Below are 13,977 nucleotides of genomic sequence, written 5' to 3' on the forward strand. Positions count from 1 at the left end.
AAACCAGTTAGGTTCTTATTGCGTCCGTGCTTGCATTTAAAAACAGCACGTGTGTGGCAGTCGGTGGCAGGGTACAGGTGCGCGTTTTGCACAAACTATTATATAACGCACAAGTCTAGTGTATAATACACGTCAGTCAGCAGTGTCTGATAGTGTCAGACTTCTCAGTAATTGTCGCTCCTAAAAACCAGTTAGGTTCTTATTGCGTCCGTGCTTGCATTTAAAAACAGCACGTGTGTGGCAGTCGGTGGCAGCGTACAGGTGCGCGTTTTGCACAAACTATTATATAACGCACAAGTCTAGTGTATAATACACGTCAGTCAGCAGTGTCTGATAGTGTCAGACTTCTCAGTAATTGTCGCTCCTAAAAACCAGTTAGGTTCTTATTGCGTCCGTGCTTGCATTTAAAAACAGCACGTGTGTGGCAGTCGGTGGCAGGGTACAGGTGCGCGTTTTGCACAAACTATTATATAACGCACAAGTCTAGTGTATAATACACGTCAGTCAGCAGTGTCTGATAGTGTCAGACTTCTCAGTAATTGTCGCTCCTAAAAACCAGTTAGGTTCTTATTGCGTCCGTGCTTGCATTTAAAAACAGCACGTGTGTGGCAGTCGGTGGCAGGGTACAGGTGCGCGTTTTGCACAAACTATTATATAACGCACAAGTCTAGTGTATAATACACGTCAGTCAGCAGTGTCTGATAGTGTCAGACTTCTCAGTAATTGTCGCTCCTAAAAACCAGTTAGGTTCTTATTGCGTCCGTGCTTGCATTTAAAAACAGCACGTGTGTGGCAGTCGGTGGCAGCGTACAGGTGCGCGTTTTGCACAAACTATTATATAACGCACAAGTCTAGTGTATAATACACGTCAGTCAGCAGTGTCTGATAGTGTCAGACTTCTCAGTAATTGTCGCTCCTAAAAACCAGTTAGGTTCTTATTGCGTCCGTGCTTGCATTTAAAAACAGCACGTGTGTGGCAGTCGGTGGCAGCGTCAGGCTCCACGTTGTCCCTGGATAGAGACGTGCATGAGGGCCTCAAAACATTGTTCCCATTGCAAAGGAGTGGGTCTCCTGTCGTTGTAATGTCCATTCTGCAAAGAATGGGCGAAAAAATTTACCACTGGGGGTATACCTGAAACAAAGGCCTAAGTATTGCAATTTGTAACGGTCATCATCATGGTGGCGCATGAGGAGAAGGAGGAGCAGTCCAGCGATTAGCCAAACTCCAGAAGTGTGTACCCATGGGTGAGTGGAGGTACATGGCAAACTTTAAATTCCGCTCTCATTTGCTGGTGGTGTGGTGAAGTCTGGCCCAATCCAACCCTTGTTCATCTTGATCAGAGTCAGCTTGTCAGCATTTTCAGTTGACAGGCGGGTGCGTTTATCTGTAATGATTCCACCTGCGGCACTAAAAACACGCTCTGACAAAACGCTAGCAGCAGGGCAGGCCAGGCCTTCCAAGGCGTAGAGAGCCAATTCATGCCACGTGTCCAGCTTGGATACCCAATAATTGTAAGGCACAGAGGAATGTCGGAGTACAGTTGTTCGATCTGCAAGGTACTCCTTCAGCATCTGGGCAAACTTAGGATTTCTTGTGGCACTACCCCGCACCTCAGGGGCTGTGGTACGTGAGGGGCTGAGAAAACTGTCACACATCTTAAAGACTGTTCCCCTACCTCTGGCGGATTGGACTTGTGCCTCTCTCGGCTGTACGCCTCGGTTGTCCACTGATTCATGACCTATGCCGCTAGCGTTTTGTGAGGGGAATGCTTTGCCTACTTCCGTGACTATGGCCTTCTGGAACTGCTGCATTTTGCCTGACCTCTCCGCCTCGGGAATAAGAGACATAAAGTTCTCCTTTTAGCGTGGGTCTAACAGTGTTACCAACCAGTAATGATTGTCGGCCAAGATGTTCTTAACGCGAGGGTCACGAGACAGGCAGCTTACCATAAAGTCAGCCATGTGTGCCAGACTCTTAACAGCCATCACTTCAGTATCCTGACCGACACGATGACTGAACATGCTGTCCTCCTCCTCCTCATCATCTACCCTGTCCTCTGGCCAGCCACGCTGAACCGAGGATATGACTGCATGTCATATCCTCAATTTGGCCAGAGAGTTGCTCCATGTCTTCATCCTCCTCCTCGTCATAGTCCTCCACTGCACGTTGTGATGAGACGAGGCTGGGCTGTGTGTTATCATCACCCACACCCACTACTGTTTCTTGCTGAAACTCATCGCGCTCCGCCTGCAATGCATCATGTTTGTTTTCTGAGCAGAGACCATTTTAGAAGGCAGAGAAGCGGTATGGTGACGCTAATAATGTCGTCATCGCCGCTCACCATCTTGTTGTAGTCCTCAAAGTTTTGGCGGATGGTGCATAGGTCGGACATCCATCTCCACTCCTCAGGTGTTATGTGTGGAGTTTGACCCATTTCCCGACGGCTTAGGTGATGCAGGTACTCAACAACTGCCCTCTTCTGCTCACATATCCTGACCAACATGTGCAGAGTTGAATTCCAACGCGTGGGGACATCACACACCAGTCTGTGTGCCGGAAGATGCAAACGGCGTCTTAAGGCGGCAAGGCCGGCTGAAGCAGTAGGTGACTTTCGAAAATGTGCAGACAGGCGGCGAACTTTTACCAGCAGATCAGACAGCTCTGACTATGACTTTAGAAACCGCTGAACCTCGAGGTTGAGCACATGGGCCACGCATGGAACATGTGTCAGCTGGCCTCGCCTCAAAGCCGCCACCAGGTTCCGGCCATTGTCACACACCACCTTTCCTGGCTTTAGGTTCAGAGTTGTGAGCCAGTGATCTGCCTGCTGTTTCAGAGCTGTCCACACCTCTTCTGCATTGTGGGGTTTGTCACCTATGCAGATTAGCTTCAGCACTGCCTGTTGCCGCTTCGCCGAGGCAGTGCTGCAGTGCTTCTGTGTCGCCCTGGACAAGCCAGGGGCCACAGAGCACAACACTTAAACACCCCACACTCCCTGCAGGCATATCATAGTCAAAACACAAAATCCTTGTTGCCTTCCCCAGGGGCTGTTGTCCACACCAGGGTGTGGAGCCAGGCGGTTGGTCTCCACCCACCGAGGAGGAGGGAAAACACAGGCAGTGAGAGTTAAGCTAAGGAAGTGGAAGGAGGAAAGTAGTAGAGAGGAGAAAAGTGACAGCAAAGAGCCTGAAGTTGGTCCGGGTGTGTGGCCTGGACAGGACAGCAAGGTTGGCAGGATGTGGTGACCGTCTGCAGTGGAGGCCGATTGGAGTCTGCCGTAAGGACCGTGGACGGGTGGTGACCCGGCCGTACCGGACCGGTATACAAAGCGAAGCCAGCACCATTGGCAGAGGACTTTCGGATCCCGGCAAGGCTTGGTGTCGCCGTGAATTTGCCAAATCCGTTATTGAAGGGGACCTCAGGGTTTCCAAACAGCCAAGTCCAGATAGAAGGCAACCGTACAACCGTGAAGGGGAGACACAGCCACCGCCAAGGGCAACCGTCTCCCAGGGCCAGCGCCTGTGGGCAAAAGGGGCTCCTCCGGCCCATATCCAGGTCAGGGAGCGGGTTACCGTTGGGAAACCATCACTACCAACACTTAACTTCGGTGCAGGGAGAGACAGTCATCACTAACCTGCAGGGAGGAACAACCGCAGCCGTCCGAGTGACCCGTCCATCCAGCCACTTGTTTTACCCTGAACTGTGTCATCATCATTGGGCTGAGTGAGTACCTCCGTGCCGTGCGGCACAGCGCTGCCCCTGCGACCATGCACTTCATCAGGCCCCGCAACCCGCCTGTCATCCATCTCTACCCCATCACCAGGCCCCGGGACAACCAACCCCCCTACCCACGTAGGGGAGAAATAACAACAAAGCTGCTCCCTGTCACAGGCTCCCGGGATCCCCGTCCAGAGCAGCGGTGGTGTCCACACAATCACCACAACCGTGGGTGGCGTCACGGACAATATCCCCAAAACCCAAACCACCCCTTTTCACTCACGGGCGAGTAGCGCCGCTCGAGTCCCCGGGATCCGGCCATCGCTCGAGCCAACGAGCAGCAGCAGCCGTAGAGCTGCGTCAGCCGGACCCGAGCAGTGGGAGAGCGCACCGTCCCCTCCTCCGCCAGCGACACTTACAGCTTGGGACTGGTGTGGAGGGTAAAGTGGATCAGGATGCGCAGGAGGAGGAGGAGGCTGAGGAGCATGACATTCCGGAGCTGTAGAGTGTGTGTGAAACCCTGACTGAGGTAGGGCCTGCAAAACTTGGTGTGTGAAGGACGTATTCCGTCCCTCGCTCAGACTGGGTCCCAGCTTGCACAATATTAACCCAGTGTGACGTCAACGAGATGTAGCGGCCTTGCCCACATGCACTTGTCCACGTGTCTGTGGTTAGGTGGACTTTGGCTGAAACAGCGTTGTTCCGGGCACGTGTGATGTTTTGTGACACGTGGTTAGTTATGCAATGCGGGGGCGGCACACAGGGAGAAATAGTGGCGGCTGTGGACCGAGTAACGTGGGACAGCTGCCACCATCAGTTCGCGGAATGCTTCTGTCTCAACCAGCCTAAAAGGCAACATTTCCAGCGCAAGCAGTCGCGAAATGTTAGCATTTAGAACTGTGGCATGTGGGGTGTTGGCAGTGTATTTGCGCCTGCGCTCAAAGGTTTGCTGAATGGATAACTGAACGTTGCGCTGGGACAAGGACGTGCTTGATGATGGTGTTCTTTCTGCGTAGGCAACTGCAGGTGCAGGAGTGGAGGAGGCTTGTTCGCAGGCAGCATGGACAGGGGATTGGCTCGCATGCACAACCAGCGAAGACGTAGCAGTGACATCAGCAAGCACTGCTCCTCGACTCTGTTGTACTTCCCACAAAGTCGGGTGCTTGGCTGACATGTGCCTGATCATGCTGGTGGTGGTCAGGCTGCTAGTTTTGGTACCCCTGCTGATGCTGGCATGGCAGGTGTTGCAAATGGCCTTTTTAGAATCATCTGGAGCCAACTTAAAAAACTGCCAGTGTCAGAGTTCCTGGTTTTCCAGTTTTCTTTTGAAAGAGCTTGCCCTTTGTTAACATGGAGTTTTCTGTTATGTTGCCCTACTTCCTGTCCATCTGTTTAAAAGCCGCCCCTAAAGCTTAGTCCAGTGCCTGAGTATACTGCTTCCTGTGTGCTCCTGCCCTGCTGCTTTTGGTTCCTGATTGTTATTCGGATCCTCTTGGAAAACAACCGACACCGACTCTGGACTTCATCTGGTATCATCTAGCTGTACCTGGACTCCGTTTGCCGTCTTTGGTCGGAACTTCTGCCCGGTTCCTTCCGTTTAATACCACTCTGGACTCACATCACGTACAGACATTTTTCGACTTACCTATTGCCCTTTTGTGTCCCGGCTGCTGCGCATTTAGGGCTTCTGGGGTGATTGCCAGACAGTCCCTGTATAGGGGTTTGCTGTTGGTGGTCTCCCTGGGGGAGTCCGGTGCGCGGTACCGGGAATTCCCTTTCGCTCAGTCCCTGGAAGGTATTTCCTGTATTTATGTTCTACTGTGTTTTTGTTCCGTTTATGTACATATTTGCTGGTTGCATATTATAAATGTCTTGCACCAAGAACTCGTCTCTGGTTGTCATTGCCCTAACGCAATCGAAATCCTCAATACATACAATAGTATTACAGCCAGACTCGGGAAGACCTAACATTTGTACAGGCACCTTGTGTCGTGTTGTTCCGGGGAACAGTTGACTGACGTCTGCCTGGGGCCACCACTCTGCTTCTTACTGCCTGTTGTGATGCTACGCCTCCCTCCCCCTGTGCACTGCTGTCCTCGCTCTGCATATCCTCCTGCCAGGTTGGGTCAGTTACTGGATCATCCACCACGTCGTCTTCCTCTTCCGCACCCTGCTCCTCCTCCTGACTTCCTGACAATTGTGTCTCATCATCGTCCACCCCTTGTTGAGACACGTTGCCAACTTCGTGAGAACGTGGCTGCTCAAATATTTGTGCATCTGTACATACAATCTCGTCATGGCCCACTTCAACAGGAGCTGGCGAGAGGCCAGAATTTGTGAATGGAAACGTGAACGAACAGCTATTCCGAGTGTCCAAGTGTGGGATCAGTAATGTCCGTGGACGTGTACTCGGCCTGGTGGTAGGAAGGAGGATCAGGTTCTGAAATGTGCGGTGCAGTATCACGGCTACTGACACTTGACCGTGTGGAAGACAGAGTGTTTGTGGTGGTGCCAATCTGACTGGAAGCATTATCCGCTATCCAACTAACAACCTGTTGACACTGGTCTTGGTTCAAGAGGGGTGTACTGCTGCGGTCCCCAAGAATTTGGGACAGGACGTGCGAGCGACTAGATGTGGCCCTTTGTTGTGGCGAAATTAGAGCTTGCACACAACCTCGGTGTCTGCCTGCACCACCATCACGTCCACTTCCTTGTTCGTTGACAACGCCCTTGCGCATTTTGCAATGCTGTGCTGATGTGTATTCACTAGACTTGTGTGTTATATCCAAGTTTGTGCAAAACTCACACAAATGCAGCGGAAAGCTGCCACCAACAGGCACACACGTGCGGTTTTTAAATGCAAGCACGGAGGCACTAAGAACCTAACAGGTCTCTATCCAGGGACAACGTAGAGCCTCCCAATGTTTGGCTTCCCTGCCTAAGGGCTATACTATAATACACCCACTTCCTTCCAATGGGCACTTCAGGTTTACAGGCCTTCATGCACGTCTCTATCCAGGGACAACGTGGAGCCTCCCAATGTTTGGCTTCCCTGCCTAAGGGCTATACTATAATACACCCACTTCCTTCCAATGGGCACTTCAGGTTTACAGGCCTTCATGCACGTCTCTATCCAGGGACAACGTGGAGCCTCCCAATGTTTGGCTTCCCTGCCTAAGGGCTATACTATAATACACCCACTTCCTTCCAATGGGCACTTCAGGTTTACAGGCCTTCATGCACGTCTCTATCCAGGGACAACGTGGAGCCTCCCAATGTTTGGCTTCCCTGCCTAAGGGCTATACTATAATACACCCACTTCCTTCCAATGGGCACTTCAGGTTTACAGGCCTTCATGCACGTCTCTATCCAGGGACAACGTGGAGCCTCCCAATGTTTGGCTTCCCTGCCTAAGGGCTATACTATAATACACCCACTTCCTTCCAATGGGCACTTCAGGTTTACAGGCCTTCATGCACGTCTCTATCCAGGGACAACGTGGAGCCTCCCAATGTTTGGCTTCCCTGCCTAAGGGCTATACTATAATACACCCACTTCCTTCCAATGGGCACTTCAGGTTTACAGGCCTTCATGCACGTCTCTATCCAGGGACAACGTGGAGCCTCCCAATGTTTGGCTTCCCTGCCTAAGGGCTATACTATAATACACCCACTTCCTTCCAATGGGCACTTCAGGTTTACAGGCCTTCATGCACGTCTCTATCCAGGGACAACGTGGAGCCTCCCAATGTTTGGCTTCCCTGCCTAAGGGCTATACTATAATACACCCACTTCCTTCCAATGGGCACTTCAGGTTTACAGGCCTTCATGCACGTCTCTATCCAGGGACAACGTGGAGCCTCCCAATGTTTGGCTTCCCTGCCTAAGGACTATACTATAATACACCCACTTCCTTCCAATGGGCACTTCAGGTTTACAGGCCTTCATGCACGTCTCTATCCAGGGACAACGTGGAGCCTCCCAATGTTTGGCTTCCCTGCCTAAGGGCTATACTATAATACACCCACTTCCTTCCAATGGGCACTTCAGGTTTACAGGCCCTCATGCACGTCTGTATGCAGGGGCATTGGTGAACCTCACAATTTAGGACTGCCCTGGCTAAGGAAAATACTACAAAGACTCACTTCCTCAAAATGGGCACATTAGACTCAAGAGGCCTTCATGTACGTCTCTTCTCAGGGACATCGGAGTGCCACACAATGTTTTCACGTAAAATCTTTCATGTATTGATCTCAAAAAGTAACATACACCAGCTCTATCTCACTATTGGGTATGTGCCCTTAACATTTCCGCCATGAAAAATCATTTTGGGGTCATTTTGGAAGGTTTTCTGGTGAGTCCGTAAAAATGGCGTAAAACGCGGACAAAATTGTTCACAGCTGTGACTTTTGAGTGATAAATGCTTCAAGGGGTCTTCCCCATGCTGTTGCCATGTCATTTGAGCACTCTTCTGAGACTTTTGTGACATTTTTAGGGTTTCTCCATGCTGCCGGGAGGTCATTTCACAAAAATACTCGGGTCTCCCATAGGATAACATTGGGCTCGTTGCTCGGGCCGAGTACACGAGTATCTTGGGAGGCTCGGCCCGAGCTTCGAGCACCCGAGCTTTTTAGTACTCGCTCATCACTAGATATTACAAATACAGCATATAAAATATAGCAACAGAGCGTGTGTTCATCCCAGCCAATGCACATGTGCACTTCCTGAAGCAACAGGATGTTTCAGTTTAAATATGCCCATTGGCCAGTGTGATAAATGTCTCAATTGATTCTTCATAAAGATTGTGATCTGGTAAAAAATGTATTTTCAAACTGTGGAAAAAGCAACAACACAAATCCTGTTTTATCAAATAGTTACATTTCGGAGCAAATTTTTCATTTTAAATTTCTGATTGTTTTTTTTTCATATATGCAATGCTGCAGCCCAGCAGCTGCTCCAGTGGCGCAATCGGTCAGCGCGCGGTACTTATAAAGCAGTAACTGATGAGCTATGCTGAGGTTGTGAGTTCAAGCCTCACCTGGAGCAGACTTTTCTTGTCTTCCTTTGTTATTTTGAACAAATGCGTTAGCCAAAGTTTCTCGAGTTCCATCATGATCTACTTGCACGATTGAGAAGGAAGTTTCCGAGAGATATTTACTTTTTATGGTTTCTTGTTTAATTTGCTGTATATTACAAAAGTCTCACCAGTTTTACCATGATCTAGTACCATATTGTAAAGGGAAATGTAAAAGATAAATTGTTTTTTTAAGGCTTCTGGGAGCCAAATATTATTTCCTTCATTGGCATCAATAATGTGGAGTGACTACATGATGAAAAGGACATGACAAAGGAAGCCCTGGCTCTCAGCAGAAAAGAAAGAAGCACGTGGTTATGGTTGTTTTCAAGTTGGAGTACAAACTTACAAGACCATTTTTGAAAATGCAATTAAAACGGATAATTGCCTGCTACAGAAAATAGAACCCACGGCATGAACTACCTTGAGAAGCCCCAGTGGCCTAATGGATAAGGCACTGGCCTCCTAAGCCAGGGATTGTGGGTTCAAGTCCCATCTGGGGTGTTTGCTTATCTCTGAAACAGCGCATGGTCTGTCTAATCTTTCTACCAGTTTGAATTTGATCTTGCAAAATTCTCCAAAAAAGAAAGATTGCTACTTTTAATTGAAAGAAGTGTGACCATGCTAAATAATAAAATACGATATTACAAATACAGCATATAAAATATAGCAACAGAGCGTGTGTTCATCCCAGCCAATGCACATGTGCACTTCCTGAAGCAACAGGATGTTTCAGTTTAAAAATGCCCATTGGCCAGTGTGATAAATGTCTCAATTGATTCTTCATAAAGATTGTGATCTGGTAAAAAATGTATTTTCAAACTGTGGAAAAAGCAACAACACAAATCCTGTTTTATCAAATAGTTACATTTCGGAGCAAATTTTTCATTTTAAATTTCTGATTGTTTTTTTTTCATATATGCAATGCTGCAGCCCAGCAGCTGCTCCAGTGGCGCAATCGGTCAGCGCGCGGTACTTATAAAGCAGTAACTGATGAGCTATGCCGAGGTTGTGAGTTCAAGCCTCACCTGGAGCAGACTTTTCTTGTCTTCCTTTGTTATTTTGAACAAATGCGTTAGCCAAAGTTTCTCGAGTTCCATCATGATCTACTTGCACGATTGAGAAGGAAGTTTCCGAGAGATATTTACTTTTTATGGTTTCTTGTTTAATTTGCTGTATATTACAAAAGTCTCACCAGTTTTACCATGATCTAGTACCATATTGTAAAGGGAAATGTAAAAGATAAATTGTTTTTTTAAGGCTTCTGGGAGCCAAATATTATTTCCTTCATTGGCATCAATAATGTGGAGTGACTACATGATGAAAAGGACATGACAAAGGAAGCCTTGGCTCTCAGCAGAAAAGAAAGAAGCACGTGGTTATGGTTGTTTTCAAGTTGGAGTACAAACTTACAAGACCATTTTTGAAAATGCAATTAAAACGGATAATTGCCTGCTACAGAAAATAGAACCCACGGCATGAACTACCTTGAGAAGCCCCAGTGGCCTAATGGATAAGGCACTGGCCTCCTAAGCCAGGGATTGTGGGTTCAAGTCCCATCTGGGGTGTTTGCTTATCTCTGAAACAGCGCATGGTCTGTCTAATCTTTCTACCAGTTTGAATTTGATCTTGCAAAATTCTCCAAAAAAGAAAGATTGCGACTTTTAATTGAAAGAAGTGTGACCATGCTAAATAATAAAATACGATATTACAAATACAGCATATAAAATATAGCAACAGAGCGTGTGTTCATCCCAGCCAATGCACATGTGCACTTCCTGAAGCAACAGGATGTTTCAGTTTAAAAATGCCCATTGGCCAGTGTGATAAATGTCTCAATTGATTCTTCATAAAGATTGTGATCTGGTAAAAAATGTATTTTCAAACTGTGGAAAAAGCAACAACACAAATCCTGTTTTATCAAATAGTTACATTTCGGAGCAAATTTTTCATTTTAAATTTCTGATTGTTTTTTTTTCATATATGCAATGCTGCAGCCCAGCAGCTGCTCCAGTGGCGCAATCGGTCAGCGCGCGGTACTTATAAAGCAGTAACTGATGAGCTATGCCGAGGTTGTGAGTTCAAGCCTCACCTGGAGCAGACTTTTCTTGTCTTCCTTTGTTATTTTGAACAAATGCGTTAGCCAAAGTTTCTCGAGTTCCATCATGATCTACTTGCACGATTGAGAAGGAAGTTTCCGAGAGATATTTACTTTTTATGGTTTCTTGTTTAATTTGCTGTATATTACAAAAGTCTCACCAGTTTTACCATGATCTAGTACCATATTGTAAAGGGAAATGTAAAAGATAAATTGTTTTTTTAAGGCTTCTGGGAGCCAAATATTATTTCCTTCATTGGCATCAATAATGTGGAGTGACTACATGATGAAAAGGACATGACAAAGGAAGCCCTGGCTCTCAGCAGAAAAGAAAGAAGCACGTGGTTATGGTTGTTTTCAAGTTGGAGTACAAACTTACAAGACCATTTTTGAAAATGCAATTAAAACGGATAATTGCCTGCTACAGAAAATAGAACCCACGGCATGAACTACCTTGAGAAGCCCCAGTGGCCTAATGGATAAGGCACTGGCCTCCTAAGCCAGGGATTGTGGGTTCAAGTCCCATCTGGGGTGTTTGCTTATCTCTGAAGCAGCGCATGGTCTGTCTAATCTTTCTACCAGTTTGAACTTGATCTTGCAAAAGTCTCCAAAAAAGAAAGATTGCTACTTTTAATTGAAAGAAGTGTGACCATGCTAAATAATAAAATACGATATTACAAATACAGCATATAAAATATAGCAACAGAGCGTGTGTTCATCCCAGCCAATGCACATGTGCACTTCCTGAAGCAACAGGATGTTTCAGTTTAAAAATGCCCATTGGCCAGTGTGATAAATGTCTCAATTGATTCTTCATAAAGATTGTGATCTGGTAAAAAATGTATTTTCAAACTGTGGAAAAAGCAACAACACAAATCCTGTTTTATCAAATAGTTACATTTCGGAGCAAATTTTTCATTTTAAATTTCTGATTGTTTTTTTTTCATATATGCAATGCTGCAGCTCAGCAGCTGCTCCAGTGGCGCAATCGGTCAGCGCGCAGTATTTATAAAGCAGTAACTGATGAGCTATGCCGAGGTTGTGAGTTCAAGCCTCACCTGGAGCAGACTTTTCTTGTCTTCCTTTGTTATTTTGAACAAATGCGTTAGCCAAAGTTTCTCGAGTTCCATCATGATCTACTTGCACGATTGAGAAGGAAGTTTCCGAGAGATATTTACTTTTTATGGTTTCTTGTTTAATTTGCTGTATATTACAAAAGTCTCACCAGTTTTACCATGATCTAGTACCATATTGTAAAGGGAAATGCAAAAGATAAATTGTTTTTTTAAGGCTTCTGGGAGCCAAATATTATTTCCTTCATTGGCATCAATAATGTGGAGTGACTACATGATGAAAAGGACATGACAAAGGAAGCCCTGGCTCTCAGCAGAAAAGAAAGAAGCACGTGGTTATGGTTGTTTTCAAGTTGGAGTACAAACTTACAAGACCATTTTTGAAAATGCAATTAAAACGGATAATTGCCTGCTACAGAAAATAGAACCCACGGCATGAACTACCTTGAGAAGCCCCAGTGGCCTAATGGATAAGGCACTGGCCTCCTAAGCCAGGGATTGTGGGTTCAAGTCCCATCTGGGGTGTTTGCTTATCTCTGAAACAGCGCATGGTCTGTCTAATCTTTCTACCAGTTTGAATTTGATCTTGCAAAATTCTCCAAAAAAGAAAGATTGCTACTTTTAATTGAAAGAAGTGTGACCATGCTAAATAATAAAATACGATATTACAAATACAGCATATAAAATATAGCAACAGAGCGTGTGTTCATCCCAGCCAATGCACATGTGCACTTCCTGAAGCAACAGGATGTTTCAGTTTAAATATGCCCATTGGCCAGTGTGATAAATGTCTCAATTGATTCTTCATAAAGATTGTGATCTGGTAAAAAATGTATTTTCAAACTGTGGAAAAAGCAACAACACAAATCCTGTTTTATCAAATAGTTACATTTCGGAGCAAATTTTTCATTTTAAATTTCTGATTGTTTTTTTTTCATATATGCAATGCTGCAGCCCAGCAGCTGCTCCAGTGGCGCAATCGGTCAGCGCGCGGTACTTATAAAGCAGTAACTGATGAGCTATGCTGAGGTTGTGAGTTCAAGCCTCACCTGGAGCAGACTTTTCTTGTCTTCCTTTGTTATTTTGAACAAATGCGTTAGCCAAAGTTTCTCGAGTTCCATCATGATCTACTTGCACGATTGAGAAGGAAGTTTCCGAGAGATATTTACTTTTTATGGTTTCTTGTTTAATTTGCTGTATATTACAAAAGTCTCACCAGTTTTACCATGATCTAGTACCATATTGTAAAGGGAAATGTAAAAGATAAATTGTTTTTTTAAGGCTTCTGGGAGCCAAATATTATTTCCTTCATTGGCATCAATAATGTGGAGTGACTACATGATGAAAAGGACATGACAAAGGAAGCCCTGGCTCTCAGCAGAAAAGAAAGAAGCACGTGGTTATGGTTGTTTTCAAGTTGGAGTACAAACTTACAAGACCATTTTTGAAAATGCAATTAAAACGGATAATTGCCTGCTACAGAAAATAGAACCCACGGCATGAACTACCTTGAGAAGCCCCAGTGGCCTAATGGATAAGGCACTGGCCTCCTAAGCCAGGGATTGTGGGTTCAAGTCCCATCTGGGGTGTTTGCTTATCTCTGAAACAGTGCATGGTCTGTCTAATCTTTCTACCAGTTTGAATTTGATCTTGCAAAATTCTCCAAAAAAGAAAGATTGCTACTTTTAATTGAAAGAAGTGTGACCATGCTAAATAATAAAATACGATATTACAAATACAGCATATAAAATATAGCAACAGAGCGTGTGTTCATCCCAGCCAATGCACATGTGCACTTCCTGAAGCAACAGGATGTTTCAGTTTAAAAATGCCCATTGGCCAGTGTGATAAATGTCTCAATTGATTCTTCATAAAGATTGTGATCTGGTAAAAAATGTATTTTCAAACTGTGGAAAAAGCAACAACACAAATCCTGTTTTATCAAATAGTTACATTTCGGAGCAAATTTTTCATTTTAAATTTCTGATTGTTTTTTTTTCATATATGCAATGCTG

The 13,977-nt window shown here is 45.8% G+C and overlaps 10 non-coding genes across 10 annotated transcripts; all 10 read left to right on the forward strand.

Annotated features, from left to right (window-relative positions):
• Positions 1-8,670: 8,670 nt before the first annotated feature.
• TRNAI-UAU (transfer RNA isoleucine (anticodon UAU)) lies at positions 8,671-8,763 on the forward strand. Its single transcript is given in 2 exon segments — positions 8,671-8,708; positions 8,728-8,763. It is a non-coding gene; the product is annotated as a tRNA-Ile (tRNA).
• A 459-nt stretch (positions 8,764-9,222) lies between these two features.
• TRNAR-CCU (transfer RNA arginine (anticodon CCU)) lies at positions 9,223-9,295 on the forward strand. The gene has a single exon. It is a non-coding gene; the product is annotated as a tRNA-Arg (tRNA).
• A 439-nt stretch (positions 9,296-9,734) lies between these two features.
• Positions 9,735-9,827, forward strand: TRNAI-UAU (transfer RNA isoleucine (anticodon UAU)). Its single transcript is given in 2 exon segments — positions 9,735-9,772; positions 9,792-9,827. It is a non-coding gene; the product is annotated as a tRNA-Ile (tRNA).
• Positions 9,828-10,286: 459 nt separating this feature from the next.
• TRNAR-CCU (transfer RNA arginine (anticodon CCU)) lies at positions 10,287-10,359 on the forward strand. The gene has a single exon. It is a non-coding gene; the product is annotated as a tRNA-Arg (tRNA).
• A 439-nt stretch (positions 10,360-10,798) lies between these two features.
• TRNAI-UAU (transfer RNA isoleucine (anticodon UAU)) lies at positions 10,799-10,891 on the forward strand. Its single transcript is given in 2 exon segments — positions 10,799-10,836; positions 10,856-10,891. It is a non-coding gene; the product is annotated as a tRNA-Ile (tRNA).
• A 459-nt stretch (positions 10,892-11,350) lies between these two features.
• TRNAR-CCU (transfer RNA arginine (anticodon CCU)) lies at positions 11,351-11,423 on the forward strand. The gene has a single exon. It is a non-coding gene; the product is annotated as a tRNA-Arg (tRNA).
• Positions 11,424-11,862: 439 nt separating this feature from the next.
• Positions 11,863-11,955, forward strand: TRNAI-UAU (transfer RNA isoleucine (anticodon UAU)). Its single transcript is given in 2 exon segments — positions 11,863-11,900; positions 11,920-11,955. It is a non-coding gene; the product is annotated as a tRNA-Ile (tRNA).
• A 459-nt stretch (positions 11,956-12,414) lies between these two features.
• TRNAR-CCU (transfer RNA arginine (anticodon CCU)) lies at positions 12,415-12,487 on the forward strand. Its single transcript has one exon. It is a non-coding gene; the product is annotated as a tRNA-Arg (tRNA).
• Positions 12,488-12,926: 439 nt separating this feature from the next.
• On the forward strand, positions 12,927-13,019 carry TRNAI-UAU (transfer RNA isoleucine (anticodon UAU)). The gene is given in 2 exon segments: positions 12,927-12,964; positions 12,984-13,019. It is a non-coding gene; the product is annotated as a tRNA-Ile (tRNA).
• A 459-nt stretch (positions 13,020-13,478) lies between these two features.
• On the forward strand, positions 13,479-13,551 carry TRNAR-CCU (transfer RNA arginine (anticodon CCU)). Its single transcript has one exon. It is a non-coding gene; the product is annotated as a tRNA-Arg (tRNA).
• Positions 13,552-13,977: the final 426 nt, after the last annotated feature.

The sequence above is a fragment of the Anomaloglossus baeobatrachus genome, chromosome 4 (assembly GCF_048569485.1).
Source record: "Anomaloglossus baeobatrachus isolate aAnoBae1 chromosome 4, aAnoBae1.hap1, whole genome shotgun sequence".
In the NCBI taxonomy this organism is placed as follows: Eukaryota; Metazoa; Chordata; class Amphibia; order Anura; family Aromobatidae; genus Anomaloglossus; species Anomaloglossus baeobatrachus.